General features: G+C 42.2%; 1 long non-coding RNA gene across 2 annotated transcripts in view; it reads right to left on the bottom strand.

The window, feature by feature from the left end:
* LOC102473092 (uncharacterized) overlaps positions 1-13,960 on the bottom strand; it is a 64,302-nt gene extending 50,342 nt beyond the window's left edge. Inside the window, exons 1-6 of one of the 2 annotated variants that reach the window (XR_334313.1) lie at positions 13,889-13,960; positions 13,126-13,403; positions 9,747-10,094; positions 6,447-6,510; positions 5,222-5,332; positions 4,091-4,268 (exon numbers count right to left, since the gene is read on the bottom strand). This is a non-coding gene — a long non-coding RNA (uncharacterized LOC102473092). The remainder of the gene's footprint in view (positions 1-4,090; positions 4,269-5,221; positions 5,333-6,446; positions 6,511-9,746; positions 10,095-13,125; positions 13,404-13,888) is intronic. The other variant, XR_334314.1, reaches the window with a different exon arrangement.
* Positions 13,961-20,217: the final 6,257 nt, after the last annotated feature.

Here is a 20,217-nt window from a genome sequence, read left to right as displayed (position 1 = left end):
TAATTTGGTGTAGAAAGGATTTTTTGTAACCTAACTACTGCTCTGAAATAGAATCATTCCATACAGGCAAGAGGAACCATTGTGTGAGCCACTAAGATAAGGTTTCCTGGTGTCTGGACTCTAAACTTCAGTCATTGGTCAGTGATTATTCTGGGAGACATAGTGACATCATCAATGATGATGGTATTGTAGTACAGAAATAAAGCCATGTTAATTTCAAGGTCCATTAAAACTCTAGTTTTTTTTTTTTTTTTTAAATCAATATTTCCTGAACATAAATGGGAAAAAATTGGTAGGAGATGAAATTCTATTTCAAGCTTTTAAATCTAGGACCAGCAAGGGATGAAAATATTGACAAAAACTAAACAAAATAAAAAACCTTTCAGTATTTGATAATTTCCTTCAGAAATGCTAAGCACAAATGCAATTATTTAAGATAATTGTTGAAACCAACTGATGTCACAGGTATTGAATTTTGACAGAAAGTTAACTTTTGCCAATGGAAATATCTATCATAGAATCTGTAAGCAAATCAGGGGACGTTATTTCTGCTAGAGTAACCTACTATTTAGAGAAGAGAAAAAGGCTTTGGGAACCAGCAGTTAGCGTAATGGCTATGTCACTGGACTCCCACGTAGTCGACCGTGGTTCAAGTCCCAGACCTGGTGGCTTAAAACTCACGCCGAGCGCGTGTGCGTGCGTGCCCAAGATCCCGAGAGGAGAATGGAGGAGAAGGGATTGTGGCGTGACCATCCCCTCTGGGGGGTGATTTCTCGCTTTCTGTCTCTCTGTCTCTGTCTGTCTGGCGAGCGCACGCGCCCTATAGCGAAAACCTCTCCAAAAACAAAAATGCCGTCTGCCAGTCCACCTTGTTTGAGTTTGGCTGTTCTTCCCACAACAATCAAATACACCTTTTTGAATGAGTAGAAAAATCAATGATGGAGCCAGAAACAAACAAACAAACAAAAACAACTAAAAAAACCCTCTCAGTGCCCTAGAGGATTTGCATCTTTGTAATGAAAACTGATGTAAAATTCTTCCGAACAGTTTGAAGAGTACTTTATTGCATCTTCTAGTTTGTTGGTTATTGGAGGTTTTTCTTGTGTGCGGGTAAGTAACACAGCAGTATGAGGTTGTGCGCACAATTGTGTGTTATTTTTCTCAGGCAGAACACTCGGCCATGGATGTCCTTGGAAAAACAACTAAAAAAACCCTCTCAGTGCCCTAGAGGATTTGCATCTTTGTAATGAAAACTGATGTAAAATTCTTCCGAACAGTTTGAAGAGTACTTTATTGCATCTTCTAGTTTGTTGGTTATTGGAGGTTTTTCTTGTGTGCGGGTAAGTAACACAGCAGTATGAGGTTGTGCGCACAATTGTGTGTTATTTTTCTCAGGCAGAACACTCGGCCATGGATGTCCTTGGATACATAGTTGTCTCTAAAGAGCTATTGGACCCACAAATGGACTAATTCTCTCCCTGATAGAGGCCGCTCCACCTCACCCCTCAGAAACCACTAAGTGCGCAATCAGGACCCAGTCATGTATCTGTGTTGGCAAAGAAGGAAAACATTCATTCACACAGAATTGAGTTGCGATTCAAAACGCCCCCTTTAAAACCAGAACAAACAAAAGACAACAACAAAACAACTCTTCCGCATCATCCAGGTTTCCTTCCTTTTGGGGGCAGAAGCAAGGTACACTCACTTAAATAAATCTAAAAGCCAATTTGGGAATTTAATAGTTTCAATAACGAATGTTTATTCTAAATGTGAGTCCTTAAAGGAATACCACTAGTGGCCACATTGTATCAATGAAAAGAAGCAATAACAGTGGCACACAACTCTCCACCTCCCCTCATTGGTAATCTCTCATCAGAAACTTGTCTGCTTCATCCAAACCGTCCTACCACTTCAAAAACTGGATCATATTTGTGCCCAAAGAGAGACTCAGTTCCATGTAGTTCGCCTCCAGAACACTGAAACCAAGATTCAGTTTCACATTACATCAAGCTGAGAAATGGCACTGCCATGTCTTTGGGGTACATTTTCTTCCCTTTGTTTTGGCAAAGATTTCTTGTTGCCATGTGTTGTGGGAAGTCCCTGTGGGCCTAATGAATTCAGGCTGAGCTGGCCCATGTACTCAGGCTTTGGGAGACCTGGTTTCACTAGCTGCTCTTGTCTTTCTTTCATAAAGTGCCCCCAGCCAAGATGAGAATTCCTTCAACAGCTTAGGGGTAAGCCCTGGCTTTCTTTTTTTCTCAAAGAGATGCCAGTTCCAGACCCACAATCATTACTGGCATGAGATCTGGTAGACATGGGCTGGATCTCCTCTTTGAATCATCTCTGCCTTTTTTACCTGTGTCAGTTTTGCTTTCCTCTTTGACTGATCATTCCCATCTCCAAGTTCAGAGGCAGATGCCCAGATTCCTCTGTGTCTGTTTCAGTTGTCATTGCCTCTTTCCATAGCATTTGCATAGGTCAGAATGCGAAACCTTTAGCGAGTTGCCCACACATCTTTTCAATCAGAAGAATTTGATTTGGTTTGCTTTGGAATTTTGCGTTTGTCACCAACGGTTTCAACAGCTGAGCGTCTGAGGCGAGACTGGGCTCCGTCAGCCCTGATGTTGGGAATGGCTGGCGACAACATGCAGGAGATAGACTACACTAATTGATACAAGCCCTTTCCAACTCCTGCACCACTGAGGAGAGAGAAGCCCTTCTGCTTTCTTCTGTTTCCTATAAGGCTTGCCTTAGAAATTTGGGGGGAGGGAAATTTTAGCAATGCTTAGATTTTGAAGAGCAGATGTTTTTGAACAATTCCCTCCAAATGGTAATCCTGAACTTTGATAATTAGGTACAGATGATAAGATTCGAACTAAGAAACCAGTATATTTTGCTACCCTTGAATTTCAGTGAGGCCTAATCCTTGCATTTCTCTATATTTGGATTGTTTCTGAAGTCAGTGGGGCACCAGAAGCAAGGGGGAAAAGACCAAAAGATAAAAAGAAAAGACCAATTTTCAAAGCTGATCTATGCCTGTGTCTATGGGACCCAAACCAAAGTTTGGAAAGAAAATAAGTGGTGTGTGTGGGCGTGGATGGGATTTTCCTAATCTGGGAAACTGGTTCAGGCCCATGAAACATTTCATCAAGATTCTAATGTGAAACCGATGTGCTCATCAATATTTATAAGTAGTTCTCTGACCAAATCCTCCCAACTGGCTTTCAGTCCCTCCCTTCTCTTACTGGTATAGTCAAATAATATGTTAAAACAGTGGAGCCAAATAATACAGTACATCTTAGGAGCATTTTCTTTCTTTCTTTCTTTTTTAATGTAAATATTCTATCTTAATTTTAGCTATTTATCGTTCACTTAAAAGATGTCCCTTCCTCCCTACAAATCTGGAAACATTTACCAGGTACCTACGTACAATTCATGCTGCATTCTGTCCTTGTTCTCTATCTCTCATTCTCATTCTCTATCTCTCACGTACATGAAATTCATGAGAAGGAAAATGGGAAGAGGCAGAGACTGCTAAGTTCCATGACCCTTCTATAACATCACAACCATCCTGCAAAGTGGATGCGATGATGGTGGTCATGATTTTACAGAGAGGAGACAGAGGTTACAGGAACATCAACAACTCTCCTAATAACAGGACAACCCACCTTTTGACTTAGGCTGGGAGATGTGAATGCCCTCCTTTTAACCTCAGGCTTTCTGCTAGCTATTGGCAAGACTGTGGTAGTCTTGGGTAGCTCAGCATGCCTCAAGCGCAAGAAGCACTCCCTTTTACTGTCTTCCAGGTCATGAGGCTAGAAACCCCTGAAGATCAGTAGGAACTTCTCACATAGCTCAGTGATAGAAAGCTATTGAGGGATCTTCCCTGGAGATCATATGTCCCCAGAGTACAGTAGGGCCTGAGTGGTATTTATGCCTGGATATCTCCTATCTTTTCCAGAAATAAGGAGGCATTGAGAAAACAGAAGCTGAATAGAAATGGATTGATGGAGAGGAGCAAAGGAGACAGGCAGGCAGTCTCGTGTCCTTCCCAGGGCCCTGGGCAATGCTAAGTTGGGGCCCAGATTACCTGTGGCTCAGGTGCCCTTGGAGAGAGGACTGCTTGCAGCATGAAGAGGAGTCAGGAGTCAGATGTCTGTGTTCTGAACATGTTTCTAGGAATGAACTGCATTCTTAGGAGTGGCTGCCTTTGCCTTGTTTTATAACATTTCCATGATCTCAGAACTTCTCATCTTGATTTTATAAACCTAGTGGGGGGAAAAAGCCCAGCCAAACCTGAGGCTCATTACTCATAGAAACTAATTTTTAAATACACAATTCTAGCATAAATTTACATATAAAGAAGGATCTTGGTTGGAAAAAAAATCCTGTTATCATAACATTGTGGTTGTCATACAAAACCACAGGAGGCACATATGCAAAAGTTATGGTTGCTCAGCAACCATAATTGCCCAGTTTAATGCCTAAGCAGATAGACTGATGGTTGGAATAAAGTGTAGGGCAGATCCCACGTCTCCTACCACCAGAGTGGATAGGGGGGTGCTCCGCGAGGGAAGATCCCACGTCTCCTACCACCAGAGTGGATAGGTGATTGCTCAGCCCTCCCAGACAACACACAAGGAGGATAATTATTAAACAGATGAAAATATATTCTGCACTCTTCAACTCTGCACTGCAGTTGTAAGGTTTATTTATGCCCCAAATAGGAATGTTTCCATCTTGCCTACCCTTGTTATGATACATTTGTGAACTTTGCGGAATTAGTGGCACATAATACCTGTGAAGTGCTACACTCTAGGGTGCAGGACAGGGGATTGGGCCTCACAGACAAGCCACCACAGTGTGCATTGTCACATCCCTGGCAGAAGATCCCAAGAAGTTCCCTGGGACAATGTGACCAGGGTGAGGCAAGGAGAATGGCCTTCATTATCATTTGGAGACCAGCTCTGGGAAGAAGAAATTAGTAAAGCTAGCAGGTGATGTCAGGAGGAAAAACAAGAAGCCCAATCTTTTTACATTAGTCTTCCCTAAATGCTCTTTCACTCAAGGTTCTTCAATGGTTCCTTTTGGTCTTGGAGATAAAAATCTGAACAACGTTCAGTAGTTTGATCATTTATTCCTGAAATGAGGCTCTATGTGACAAGTGGCAAGTGGTTAATATTAATGAGCACATGCTTCCCCATCGATGTGATAAACTTACCTTGTTCTCTGAGGATGTAGGCTCTTCAAGGAAGATGCCAAAATAACCCCTGTATTACCCGGCAATGTGAGAAGCTCATGCTGGTCTCTGAGGATTTCAAGCCCCCATGCTCTGAAACAAAGAGAGAGGGAGTTTGTTCCATGCACTCCAGGCGGGCTGATCCATCCAAGACCACCAAGGTCCCGGTGTGAACTGGCAGGAGTCCTGGGGTTAAGGTAGCGCTCATGTCCAATCTGGCTCTGCCCATTAGTAGACGAGTTACCAATACTCTCCTAACCTCCTTCTCCTTATCTATTTTTGACCATTTCTTAATACATATCAAGCATAGCATGCACAGAATCAGAAAAATAAAAGCCTTTGTTTCAATATGTTTATGTACAAACTAGTACATCTCCTCACCTTATTAGTGAAGAACACAGTAAAGTTTCATTTTTAATTCCAACCTTGGATTTCTGAAGGGTTTCCCCAAAAGGAGTGCCACAAAAGACAGATGGCTTCATCTTGGAGAATATTAATCAGCAGCAACACCACTCTCTGTCTTCTCTGTGGCTGGCACTTGTGACCCAGTGGTGTGTCTGTGTTCCTTATGACATTTATTCACCTCCACCTTCTTTTGTCTCAGAGAATGTTCCCCCCTGGGGAGGGATGGAAACTGTGGACTTTATTTCAGCCTTATAAATGCAGTGGAATTAGAAGAAAGAAAATGAGTTGTGCAAATCGATTCATCAAGGTGCAAAGTAACTGCACTGTTTTCTAATGGGTCAAGGTGAATGTAGAGTTTTGTAGGAAACTACCACCATTCTTGCCATGTACCCCTCGTCTAATAAATAGGTTGTATTTGGGGATGGGTGGGGGGCTCTTTAGAAGGTATGACTTGGAAAGGAATTAGTAGAGCATATATATACACCAATAATTGTCTTGTCTAAGTAATGGAAACTTTACTGCTAAGGCAGACTCATCTGAAAGTCAAACCCAATCTCTGGTTGGCTGCCTATTAGAAAGGAAGAATTAATGTGTAGCAACTACCTGGAAAGGACTTCAGTATTCTTAGGTTGAATGATTTGCTCCTTTCTTGGTTTTACTAAAACACTCTGCACATGTTTATTATATTAAACCACATTGAACTCTGTACTCATGCTTAAGTACTTACGTGTGAACCTCAGTCTGATGTAGAATGTGAATAAACTGAAGACCAAACTTAAAGGTCTGCTTCTGTGACAAATACCTGAATTACGACTAGTCACGGCAGTCATGCTTCAGTCAATCATGGATGGCCATCCGATTAAACTCTGTTCAAATACACAAATGCTAAGCTATAACCAATCCAGCTGTTTCTCTACATTTCTCTTTTCTATATGCCACTTTCCTTTTGCTGCTCGTAAGTGTTATTTGACCACATGGCAGTCCAGGAGTTACTCAGGACCAGTTCTGGATTTCTCATTTGTGATTTTACTTTTCTTAATTAAACATGACAAAATTAACTTTGTGTAAAGTTTTTCTTTTAACATTTATATAGAGTCTATTACACTGTATTTTCAAATGGCTGCTTTTCTAGGCCTAAAGCGTCAAATTTTATAAAGTAAAAAAGTGAAATGAAATAAATTAAAATTACCCAGTATCATACTTCCACTATTTAGTGATAGACACTGTAAACACAGTCATACTTGCTTATACAATCCTAATATTACACTTTTAAATTGATCTCTCTTTCATTGCACAGTAAACAGTAAACTTTTTTTTAAGTTTATTTAATAATTTCTTTTTTTTTTGGAAAGGTTTTTGCTATAGGGTGCGTTCGCTCGCTAGAAAGACAGAGAGAGGCAGAAAGTGAAAAATCCTCCCTCGGGGGATGGCCACACCCCAATCCCTTCTCCTCCATTCTCCTCTTGGGATCTTGGGCATGCACACACACACACCTGACGTGAGTTTAAGACACTAGATCTGGGGCTTGAACCGTGGTTGACTACATGGGAACACAGTGACATAGCCATTATGTCAACTGCTGGTCCCATGTTTATTTAATAATTTCTTGTGCACAGATGAGAGAAAGATGAGAGAAAGATAAACACCTTCAACATAGTCTCCTGCCATAGCCCTCATCTCCTTATCCTCCTTTCCCAACCAGCTGTTTCTAGCCAACCAGGATCACAGGGCCCATACACGTGGGAATCAATCCCTGATCTTCCACATGTTTTCCAGCATTACAGAGAATTGTAATACTCCTGCACCCCAGAAGCCATCACAGAGTCACTTTTTTTTTTTAGAGATATTTTTTGCTATAGAACTTGTATGCTCACCAGAGAGACAGAATGATGGAAAGTGAGAAATCACCCCTCAGGGGGACTGTCCATGCTGCCATTTCTTCTCCTCCATTCTCCTCTTGGGATTTTGGGCACACATGCACAAATGCACCCAGTGTGAGTTTTAAGCCACTGGGTCCAGAACTCAAACAGTGGGCAACTACGAGGGAGTCCAGTGATGTAACCATTATGCCATCTGTTGGTCCCAACAGTCAACTCTTTTATGGTATAGACCTTGTTTGTGTGTAGATGCTCAATAAATACTATGCTAAAGGAATCATATTTAACATAAATATTATGTTGAAGGAATGAGTGAAGATGCCCATTAATTTTTATCAGTGATCCTCACTATTTCAGCTAAGGTTTTTAGTAATTCAGCTTTAGAAGATGCACATAACTACTATGTTGACCCAAAATCCTACATTGAAATGCTTCTCATAACTGGAGTGATAAGTATTATCTAAATAGTGTGTGCTTAGCTCACTGGACACATTACTTTCCTTCTTTTATGTCAAAGAAGCTTAGTATGCAGCCCAAGTTGAAGTCTACTTATCAGTGCTGCTGTGTCACCCAATGGAATGGTTACATTTATTATGAAAACATTGTTCAACTTTATCACAAGTTAAAATTCATGTACATTCTGCCGAGAGGGTGCAGGCAGAAAAGCGTACGATTTCCCCTATCACAACTTTCTTACTAGGTAGGACTGTATTTTGATAACTGCACATTTTAAGTATTGTCCTTGGGCCTGTGAATTTGAGTTTCTCAAATTTATTCTGGGAATGAGATGGAATACAAATAAAGATATACATTACCATCTTAGCTCCACGTTGATGACAGATGCTACAAAACTGTTAGTCTAAGATGCTCTTAGTTATATGTAGTGTGTGTGTGTATGTGTGTGTGTGTGTGGGGGGGGGACAAATATATGTGATTGATTTAGTTAATCCCACAGTAGTTGATCTCAATGTTCATATTTAGTATCTCTCTTTTTATTTTATTATGTTTTGGAGAGATTTTTGCTATAGGGCCAGTGCACTCACTGGAAAGGCAGAGAGACAGAAAGTGAGAAGTCATCTACCAGGCAGGATGGCCATGCCACAATCCTTTCTCTTTCATTCTCCTCTCAGGATTTTGGGCATGCATGCACATGCACCCAGCATGAGTTTTAAGCTCTCCGGTCCAGGGACCAGCAGTTAATGTAATGGCTATGTCGCTGGACTACCATGTGGTCGACCGTGGTTCAAGTCCCGGACCCGTGGGCTTAAACTCACACTGGGTGCATACGTGTGATCCCGAGAGGAGAATGGAGGAGAAGGGATTGTGGTATGGCCATCCTCCCCGGGTGGTGATTTCTCGCTTTCTGTCTCTCTGTCTCTGTCTTCCTGGAGAGTGCACATGCCCTATAGCAAAAATGAACAAACAAACAAACAAAAAAAGAAAAAAAAAAAAGAAAAAAAAACAAAAACAAAAAACAAATCTTTAAAAAAAGTCAAAAAACCATCGGGTCCGGGACTTAAATTGCGGTTTACTTAAATTGCGTGGGAGTCCAGCAACGTAACCATTATACCATCTGTTGGTCCCTCATATCTCCTTTCAAAATCAGCATTCATTGTAGAGATAGAAATGATCCCAAGCACTTTTTCACTATAAAACTATATGCCCTTGGAGTAATGGCGATTTCCTGGAATTCTCTAATATCCTGGGTAATAGACTTTTTTTTTTTTTTTTTCTATCCACCTGCCCCAGGCCATTTTTAAGGTTACTAGGGCTCACTTTCCTTTTTTTCTTGTCCCCTTTCTGATTCTTTCTTCTGGTCAGTTTCTGAGGTTTACCTGCTTCGGTCCAAGGCTGAAGGAGTAGGTGGATATCAGTCTTCTATCTGGGAAGCTGGACTACCTGTCTTTATGCTCAGGCTGGCACTAGAAGCGCTCTTGTATCTGCTCTGCCTCATTATTGTGAATTTGCATCCTAGAGATTCCAACTTGCAGAACCCTTACACACCAGCCAGAAACTTGATTTTTTTCAGAAGAGAAAGTATGAGCCCATTGGTTCACTCATAAATATCTACTGAGTGTACACTATTCCCTAAGACAAGTGCCAAAATCCACCTGGATAAATTAAATGAAACAGTTTGTGCGGCAGGAGTTACAAGGTTTTATCTGTTTGCTAAGGTCAATTCTGGAGCCTGTCACAAATATCCAATTTTGCACAAGTGAGTTTACCTTCCTTCATTTTCACAGGCAGTATTTGTGTCTATGAAGATTTGTCCAGGTTTGTCCATCCCTACAAAAGATCATTTCTCCATTATTTTGCTTATGAATGTGTTCCTGATTGTCTTAGTCTCCAAGGCCAGTTGTCTGGAGAAATAACATCGTATTTCCTTGTGGACAATATGTATAAGTCATACTCAGGCAAGAGATGCGTCGTTTAAATACATGTTCTCTTTTCTGAGTTTTACGTTTTCATGTTGCTTTTGCAAAATACAAGAAGAACTGGGAGGTAGGTATAAAGTCTGCAGGTTGCATCAAATCCAAATACATCCAGCAGCTATGGTTCAAAGCGAAGACGATCTGGGTTGGGAAAGAAAATAAAAGGAAACTTATGAGATAATGCTCGAGACAGATCATCAATAGTATGTGGAAAGGCCACTTCATTTGATCAGCTGGGCTGTTTGGAGCAGAATTTTGATTAAAGAAGACATTCCGGGCAGGGCTGGTGCGGACAGGCCGTCTGCACAACACATTGCTCAAAATGAATAAATGTGAGTTTCAGTGTCTGAGGCTGGGAACGAAGTGGAGCTGTCAGAGAAAACGAAAGTGGTGTTTTCTCCCTGTTAGGCCAGCTCACTGGTGCGTCTGGACTAGCATACCTGAAGTTCTCAATAGAGCTCATAAATCCAAGGAGAAAACAGAAAGGTTCTGACTGATTGTATGGCATGGGAAAGCTGGCATCAGAGAATGAGGCTGCTATCCTTCTCCAGCCCTGGGCTGGGGGCTGAGGCTCTTCCTAGGTACCGGACCCTAGGTGTGCAATGGCAGTGGGCTGGCTGTCCTCTTCAGACTGCTCCACTTCCCATTGATCCCCAATCAGACAACTGAAGAACTTCAATGGAACACATGTTTGTGGATACCTGAGTCAGGAAAAAAATAGCGACTTTTGATATTATGATATAGATACTTCTAGAAAAAATGTATTCTGACGTTTGTATAGGAAATAACAGATGGCAGACTCCTTTCTCGCTTTGACATACTAGTCTCTGGATAGTGGAAGCGGCATGAGTCTAGGACTTGACACAGGTATGCACTGAGTCAAGGTTACTAGTGATGAAGACTTCTTCATTTCTCTGCCTCTTACTTCAACCTGCTATCTCCTGTTGCTTCTCCCCCTCTCCCCAGCCCCCAGGGGTTTCTCTTGCTTCTTATTGTCTTCTCCAGGAAGGTGCATATTTCAAGAACTACCTAAAGAGATATACCAAGGAACCAGTAGGTAGTGTGGTGGTTAAAGGTGCTGGATTCCCACATGGCTGATCATTGTTCAAGTCTCAGACCCGGTGGCTTGCATTCTCACTTTCCCTCTCTCTCTTTCTCTGTATATCTCTGATCAAACTGGAAGAAAAATAGTAATGAATAAAGTTAAAAAAATATTTTTAAAAAATCTAAAGAGAGTAGTTTTAAAGCGATATACTGAAAAATCTCAGGTTTTGAGCGTCACTATTGTAACTGCCTGCCTAGCCTGCCTTAGCCACATGCTGGATTGAGGGCTTGGACTGTGACTTTTTTTAAGAGCATTGCATACCCCAACAAATGTAGTTCAGCTGGGGAGGGTTTGGATGGCTTGCATCTGATGTAGCGGGGCAGCACATAATCATCCCTACAGTCTTTCCGATTTATAGCATGTTGTGTTTTGGTGGGCAGTTTGGCTGAACTACTAAGTCACTGCTGTAATTGGGCAGTTTCTCAGTGACTGGGTACAGTTGTGTTGAGGTCTGGTTCAGGGTGGGGCAATGCCTTTTCATGTCTTTGACTCACATCATGTCTTGTCCCGAGCCAGTCTTGACCTTTCTTTACTCTCCACAATTCCTATCAAGACTTGACTGATCTCCATTTCTTTCTCTCTGGACATTGCTGCATGATAAATAAAGAATCTGGGACTAATTTGTGTGCTAGAGGGATCAAAGGTCATTACCTTGTTCTCTCCAGGTTTGCTGCTGCATTTTATGTAGAACTTGCAAGAGAGTCACCTCAAGGGGGAAGGGACTGTGGAACTTTCTAGATATGTCTACTATGGTTTCAGAGCACCCTCAGAATGGCACGGCTAGGCCTGGCCAGGGATCTGTAAATGCCAGAACTTACAAGGAAGTGGCAAGGCAGGTTTTAGTTCATTTGGGCCCTCAATGTTTTTGGCCCTGTCTCTGACCCAGGAACTCCACTTCATGTTTCAGAGCAGGTATTCAATAAGAACTCGCTGGTGGAAGATTTTTCTTTGGATGCCTTTCTAAAGGGCTGGGCGCATGTGTAGATTATTGCTAAAATGAGTCTTAGGGCAGTCTTCTGGCTTGCAGCATCCTGCATGTGTGAGCTCCTGCTTGCTGCAGTGGCCCCCTGTGTCCCTTTTATCAGCTCCCCGACTCACCTACCACCAACAGCACCCTCTGGGGAGGGGGTTTGCTAATGAATGCTAACACAGGCCAGCTGGAACCCATGGGGGCACCACTAGGAATGTTCCTCAAAGTACAATTTGGGGCACGCCACAACTGCAGTGTCCAGGCAACAAACTGACCCCAGTGGGGTCACTGTGAAAGAAGGCAAGAGGCAGCTACTTCTGGGGCCAGGCAGAGAAATTAGGACAATTTATTATTTCCCTGTTGCACTGGGTAAATAGACTTCAAGATAAATTATTGGTGCCTGCAGCCTGCATGGTGCAAAACCCTTAAGTGAAAGCAGACTTGAATGAACATATGCCGGCCTGCCCTCGCCTTCTCACTTCAAGTCTGCTATTAGCTTTCTATGCACTCGGGAACCTTTGGCTCTTGGCCTAAATAATAGAAGAATAATTAGAATAATTACTGGAGAAGGCCAGGTCAAATATCCAAGGATCTTCTCTTAACTACTTAATTATCTTTATTTTGTTTTACTTTTTGTAGAAATTCTTAAAACAAATGGCTACATTACATTTAAATCTTTATTTTATATAAAACAAAGCAATTGCTTTGTATGACGAGGAGCCAGTCATATTTATTAATGACTTCTGTGATATTTGAGTGTTCATGAAACTACCATGTCAATTTTTACTTTCCTTTTTGCTTCTCCTAAGAAGGTTTCCATAGGGTTGGCCTGGAAGATTGAGTTTAGAGTCATCCAATTCACCTGATTTCATGAGGGCATTGAGACTTTAGCCACTTTCTTTGTCCTTCATTAACTTGGTTTTAAAAGGATGAGGCAAGAAAACAACTCCACATGGAGGTTCCCTTGTTGAGCTGATGTCCTGTGGCAGGTGGACCATGGACAAGGATTCTCAGTGAGGAAGTCATTGCAATCTCACCTCATCCTGGCGTCAGCCTCTCTAGAGTAAGACATGTTCCCCTAAACACACATCACTTACTGATTTCAGCGAAGTTTCTTAATCTTCACCAAAGCTTCTAATGTTTCAGTTCCAGCTTCTCTACCCAATAACCACATGACTGTACAGGTTGGAGCCAGGTCATGGCTGAGTGAAGATTGGGATTGAATCTCAGCTCCAGATTTGTTATTCTGATACTTGGAGAACATTGGCATCTCTCAATCATGTTGGTGACTCCATTTCTTTGTCTGTTAAATGAGGATAATAATATGATGCACTTCATGCAGGGTTTACAGGAGCTGATACATTTAGTGGAATACCTAATACAGAATAAAGAGTGGTTTCACATAAGTGTATTGTTTTTATGCCATCGCTACATATCACAGCTGTTAAATGAGACAAAACAAGACAAGAAAAAGGCAAAGGATATTCTTATGCCCCACCTGGGCAATATTCTTGTCTCTTGCTGTTCCCCAACTGCCAATGCATGCCCAAGCTCCTGATCTTAGCTATCGGGTCACTGTAAAAGTCATGATGCATTTTTGCATAGGAAAGTACATCACGACTTTTCTGATGACCCAATATTTCTTTTCAGCCCTAGTATAAATTCTTGAGCATAACTCTATTGATAATGGATATAGTGGGAAGAGAATGACTTAAAATGTATTTTTCTCCTTTAAAATATAAAACAAGACAGACTGATCTACTAAAAACAGTCATGTGAAGACTAACGTTATATGGAATCAACAAGTACTGTGGTATACATTTGTGCCTTCGGAAGATGCCCTAGGTCCCATGCTCTTACCCTCAAGGAGATAGGTCATAGAGGAGAGGCAGGAACTGTAGGAAAACTATGTCCACTTTCAAACATGCCTAGGTGGAAGGGCAGGAGCTTGTAGAACCCAGCATGAATGAAAAGTTCCAGAAGTCTGTTAAATGAGGATAATAATATGATGCACTTCATGCAGGGTTTACAGGAGCTGATACATTTAGTGGAATACCTAATACAGAATAAAGAGTGGTTTCACATAAGTGTATTGTTTTTATGCCATCGCTACATATCACAGCTGTTAAATGAGACAAAACAAGACAAGAAAAAGGCAAAGGATATTCTTATGCCCCACCTGGGCAATATTCTTGTCTCTTGCTGTTCCCCAACTGCCAATGCATGCCCAAGCTCCTGATCTTAGCTATCGGGTCACTGTAAAAGTCATGATGCATTTTTGCATAGGAAAGTACATCACGACTTTTCTGATGACCCAATATTTCTTTTCAGCCCTAGTATAAATTCTTGAGCATAACTCTATTGATAATGGATATAGTGGGAAGAGAATGACTTAAAATGTATTTTTCTCCTTTAAAATATAAAACAAGACAGACTGATCTACTAAAAACAGTCATGTGAAGACTAACGTTATATGGAATCAACAAGTACTGTGGTATACATTTGTGCCTTCGGAAGATGCCCTAGGTCCCATGCTCTTACCCTCAAGGAGATAGGTCATAGAGGAGAGGCAGGAACTGTAGGAAAACTATGTCCACTTTCAAACATGCCTAGGTGGAAGGGCAGGAGCTTGTAGAACCCAGCATGAATGAAAAGTTCCAGAATGTTTAGTGTTCTCTGTATACCTTACCTGCCACTATGTTGGCATTGCTTGGCCCCCTAGACCTGTGGTTGAGGGCTGTCCTGTAGCAAAGGGGCTCAAAGTGGCTCCTGTTATGATGCCTGGGTTTCAGGAGAACAGTTATCCCTGCAGATAGAGGTTCCCCAGGGCTGGGCGCCCTAGGGATGGGAGTGATTCTTGCTGAGGGCTTCCTGCCAATGCCTAAGTGTTGTCTAGAATGACACTCTGGCGCTCCTGCATATCCAGGGGCAAGTGATGGCAGATACAACCTGCTTTAACACAGCCAGGCAGCCATCCAGCATGTCACTGTGGTTTTTAAATATTCCTCCTCCTCATTTTTCAATAATTAGTAATATGCATCAATAATGCCAAGCTTCAAACTTGAATCTACTATAAACTTGACAGACTCCCACAGTCTCTCTGTAGAGTTTGTTTCTACTCTGAAAACACCAGGGACTCCGGCAAAGCCCTGTTCCCAGGAAAGCGTTGCCTTAACAGTACGGTGGGCACATCAGCACATAGGCTTGGTTTCTTGGATCTTGTGGCATGGCGAGAGCAGGCAAAACAGCTGAAATTGCTCTCCCCATCGCCGCAGAAGGGCTGCATCCTCATGTGTTGCCAAGACACCGATTAGTTTTCAAGGTTAATAAAATTATGGGCTTCGAGTCTGAAATCTTCATGTACAGTTTTCCCCAAATTCTTTTTCAAGACCTGCTTACTCATGCAGATGGCACTCGAACTCCAGAATCGTGGCATATAAACCATCCCTGCACATCCCGTGTTTGAGAGATTCCTAAATGAGAACTTATTATCAACCTGTCATTCTTCCGTAATTATCCACAGCCGGGACGCTTTCCGTTGTTTCCATATCATTTGGAATGACATAGAGTAGATATTACCCTTGTCTGTGTATCGCGCACAGCAAGCTTTGCAGCGAGCGCTCATCCATTTGCATTTCGAAAGAGGCAGAGGCCTGACAGAGATTTTTTTGAGCTATTATGAAGCACTTATTAGTAGAAATTGAACCAATCCATTCCCCCCCTCATCATTTCCTTCCTCATAATCATTATTTCTACAAATTCTCTGCACCTTCCAAAAATTCTAGGGCATGCTGTCTAAAAAGATCACCTGCCTCTGAAAGCATTATTCATTTGGGTTAATATAGCTCCAAATGCTAATGGTTCCTTCCTTAATATTTTCCAGAGACCATGCAGGGATCGGCTGGAGAGAAAATCACTCTATGTGTTGCTAAAATGTATGTGCCCACATGTGTATATATTTGTGTATGTATGTGGCACATAAAATATAAGAAACTGTGTGTATGAATTCTCACACAAAAGAAACACTATTTAGTTGTGTGCATAAACATGTGTGTGTGTGTATACACATGCATGTGTGCATATATATGCAAGAACGTCTGTATGTATAGGTATATATATGTGCTTGTGTTTTAAACAATGAACCAGTAAGTGGGGAAGGCCTATTTCTCCTTCTGTGTTTAAATGAACCTTGTAAAGAAATTGTATATTAAAAAGCTCAATTGTGAGAGCAGAGGAAATGTAGAGTTTGCATTGTTCTCAGCTTCTCTGTATTAAAGCCCTTGCTTTTATAATTAGTGATTTTGGTGCTGTTTAAAAATATCTCAGTGTCAGCTGGAGAATCAGATTCTCTACTTATTCTCAGAACAGGGACAGCACAAAGAGCAGCTTTTTAAATTTCACTTCCCCACCCCCTCCTTTTGACGGTCTCCTTTCCTTCTTGACTTTCCACTTACTCAGCTTTCCTGCCTCTCCCATGTTCCCTGAGTCCCATCTCCTCTTTGCAGACACACAGCTGTCTCCATGCTCACCTCGGCAGGCCCAGGTCCAGCTGCCTATCAGATAGCCTTTGTGTGTGTGTTTCCAGGGCCCTGTGCTGTCCCTTCTCAAAGTGGCAAGGGTTGGTCTCATGTCATTTTGAGGCCCAGGGACAGCTACAAGATCTTGTGATTTCTATTTTCAGGATAAACCTGGCCCAGGGTCTGTAGTGCTGCAGCCTTCTCCCCACACCCAGAGCAGGCCTTTGCTCTGCCCAGCTCTGGAATTTTCCCCCTGCATGGGGACAACTCCCACCTTGATGCTGCCACACTTGGTATACCCTACTTTCCATTCCAGGCCTTGAGGAAGTCTCACCTACCCCCTCCTGTCCTGCTGTTTCCTCGTTTGAGGACAGTGTAGATGGCAGAGGCTTTTTGCATGGTATTGGTGCCTGGCTTCACCTCCTGCTGGCCCCCCAGCAGGGCAACTGTGACCATTTCCCAATGGAAAAAAGTTGCTGGCAGTACAGGGCCTCCTTCCCAGCGATGCTCTGGGGAACTTCCCATGGAATGTGGAATTAAATTTGAGTATCATCGTTATTATCAATTTTTATTTATTACATGCCCACCAGTGGCCCTGGTATGCTCTGGGTTTAATGTTTCAATAAGACCTTATTTGTGCAGTTCCCACCAGGGTCCCGAATTTCAGTGCTTGTTCAAATCACCTTCTATGTGATGCTTTAGTGATTTTTAGATTCTTGAATTAAACCTTCCTTGTCTCTCATTTTCCTGTGTCTTTATACTTCTCCTGTAAGTGCTCTGATTATCTTTTTATCTTCTTATATAATGTTCAAAAGTTCTGGTCTTTCTTCTTTTATACTTTTTTCTTTTTGTCCTTTCCATTCCTCCTGCTGGCAAATTAAATTCAGTCTTTCATCCCAGGTGAACCTTGTGGCTGAGGATTTGTCTCCATTTCTTCTTTCTGCCATTCTGTATAGACCACATGTGCTGGGTGGCTTGTGTCTTGCCCTGACACAGAATTTGGCTGGCTCTTCCTATCCATATTCCATGGATTGTGTCAGAACTCGGATTACCCCAGTTTGGGAAAAGTCTACAGAGACTGGGGCAAAAGTGAGGGGTGCTCCACAGTAGCCACGCAGAGCATAGCACACAGAGAGGAGGGAGGCTCCAGCCTGCCAGGTGGCTCCTGCTTGCCTGCTTGGTTCCTAGGTATTGCTTTCTGATATTGCATGCACAATTTTGAGTTGAATTTAAGCAAATTAGGTTTAACGTGAATCAATAGCCATTTCTGAGTTCATTAAAGAGTTCACAGGCCCTGTTTTATGAATCTTTATTGTGTAAGGGAATCCTGACTGCCTCTCTGAGCAGCCTGGAAATACAAACGCTTTTAACAGGACGACCCAACTGCACCTATTTATTAGAGTTTAGTGGGGAACTTAATGCTAAGATCCATTTTTAGACACAGTTTCTTTATCACTTAAAAAAAAAAAAAAAAAGCCCACTGTTGGAAAAGGAGAGCATGAAGCTACAGCCCCATCCTTCAGTTTCTGTCTTTGGAAAACTTAGTCTAAATCAACCAAAGACAAGCTGACTGCAAATTATGCTGAGCTGCAACGAGGTAAGGTCGGCACAGCCCCGTTCCAAGGACCGTTTATCAAACACCACAGACTGACATCCGCTTCCTTCAGATCTAATAGATCACACGATATGAGCAAGAAGAAAAGTGGCATCAAACAAATACCGCCCCCCCCATCACTTTTTGGAATGAAATGCAGAAGAGGAGCCCCTCTCTGCCCTAGTTCTGTAATCCCCCTAAACTACAGCTGCCCTTGGGAGCGGTACACTCCGGCTTCAGAGAAAAAGAATTAGTGTTTCATTTTCCAAGACTGTCACACCCCACCTTAATGAGCACTTAAAAGAGATGAATGTGCTGGGAATGAAAAGATTTATTTGAGATATTTAAATAATCTCTCTCAGCTATAACTAAGCTGACACCCTCGGCTCTCACAATGATATTTTTCTGTTATTTTTGATAATATCCAATAGAAGTTTGTTGCCTGCCATGCCTTTGTGTAGAGCATTCCTGGCGTGTGGGAGCTTATAAGGAAAGTGACAGAAATAATGCAGATGGAGATGCCTTCACCCCTCCGTGATGATCAGGCCAATTAAGACATTTCATTACATTTCCCAACGTAAACAGCAAAATAAATATCTCGTTAATTTTTTTTAAAAAAAATTAATAGTACAACAGCTCTTGCATACTTTACAGCACACTAAAAATCCTTGTGAGTTATGGTGCCGTCCGTTACAATCAGCCATGAAGTACATTACAAAGGTAATGTGGGTTTAAGAAGGAACTACTGCAGAATGTATATTTTCATTATCAAAAACGTTAAGCCATTTATCCTGAGGAGTCAGAATAATCATTAATGGCTGGGAATTTATGGTGCCAGATCTTAAACTAATGTGAATGATTCCAGGTGTTACTAATGGCTTCAGTGAAATGTGCCAGTATCTAAGACTTCTACTAAATCTGAGGTAATAGTCGGACGCTTAATCTCGACAGATGAGTAGCAATTTAACTGACACATTGATTGGATTCTGTAGGCTTAAATGGCACCCATTGTGAAGGTACACGGTCAAACAGCAATCCGGAGGGCGACTTAGAAGTCATTCTCTTTGCAGACACCCAGCCCCAGGGTTGCAAAGGTTGCATTAAACTTACTTGCAAATGACGATATTTTTACGTGTGTGGTTACTTTTTTGTGACATATGTGATAACAAAGTTTAGAACTCTCCTGGCAGCTTTTAACCCTTCTCCCTATAATTTTTAGAAAATTCTTTGGGATAGTGGCTTTTTAGTCCAGGAGAGGCAAAGCGGGAGATGTCAAGCCGGGTAAATATTTTAACTGAACCAAATTGTACGTGTTTCTTGTGACTGTATGAACAGGCTTCATCCCAAGATATGCAGAGTGGCTTTTCATTGTCACTGCCCCTCATGTCACATCTGTCCAGGTCTTCTTGGATATTCCCAGTAGGTGGCTTTGGCTAAACAGCATTGAGAAGAGGCCTATCTGATTTTGAGTCAAAATCATGGACAAAACAGGATTGTGATGGTTCCGGGGCCCAGACTGCGCTTGCTGCTCTGGTGAAGCTGGTCGCCCTTCCAGCCTCTACACCTTGTGCTCATTAACAGTGACCACAGGCACGGCGAGACCCACTCTTCTGAACACGGACGTTCCTGACTGTTGTCAACATCCTTTGAAAGCACATAAAAATAAATTATCCATAGGTTTACCTGTCGGGAAGATAGATTCGGTGCATCGGACTGTTGCAGGCATTTCAAATGACAGGGGTGCCTATCATGTTCCCGTAATAGGGTCAAACAGCTGGACGGGGATTTAACGCTCAGCAAGGCCAGAAGGGCCGAGCACTTGTAGGGGAGGATGAATGGAGTGAGAGGAGGCAGCGGGACCTGTTTATTACAGCGTTTTTCTGCTTCACTGCAGACCTGTAATGATTGCCACAGAGCTGGATTGACGGTTGCCCTCTTTCTTCTAGTGCTTTGTGGAAAGTGGGTGAAGGCAGAGAAGCTTGTCTGCTGACCTATCGCTCTGCCCCATCAAGAGTTCAATTTACTTCTCTTGACAAGCGGCGATGAGTCCATGTGGGCTGTATTTGATTGGTCCATAT

The sequence above is a fragment of the Tupaia chinensis genome, unplaced genomic scaffold (assembly GCF_000334495.1).
Source record: "Tupaia chinensis unplaced genomic scaffold, TupChi_1.0 Scaffold000197_1, whole genome shotgun sequence".
Classification (NCBI taxonomy): Eukaryota; Metazoa; Chordata; class Mammalia; order Scandentia; family Tupaiidae; genus Tupaia; species Tupaia belangeri.
This window is presented reverse-complemented; position numbering and strand designations above follow the sequence as displayed.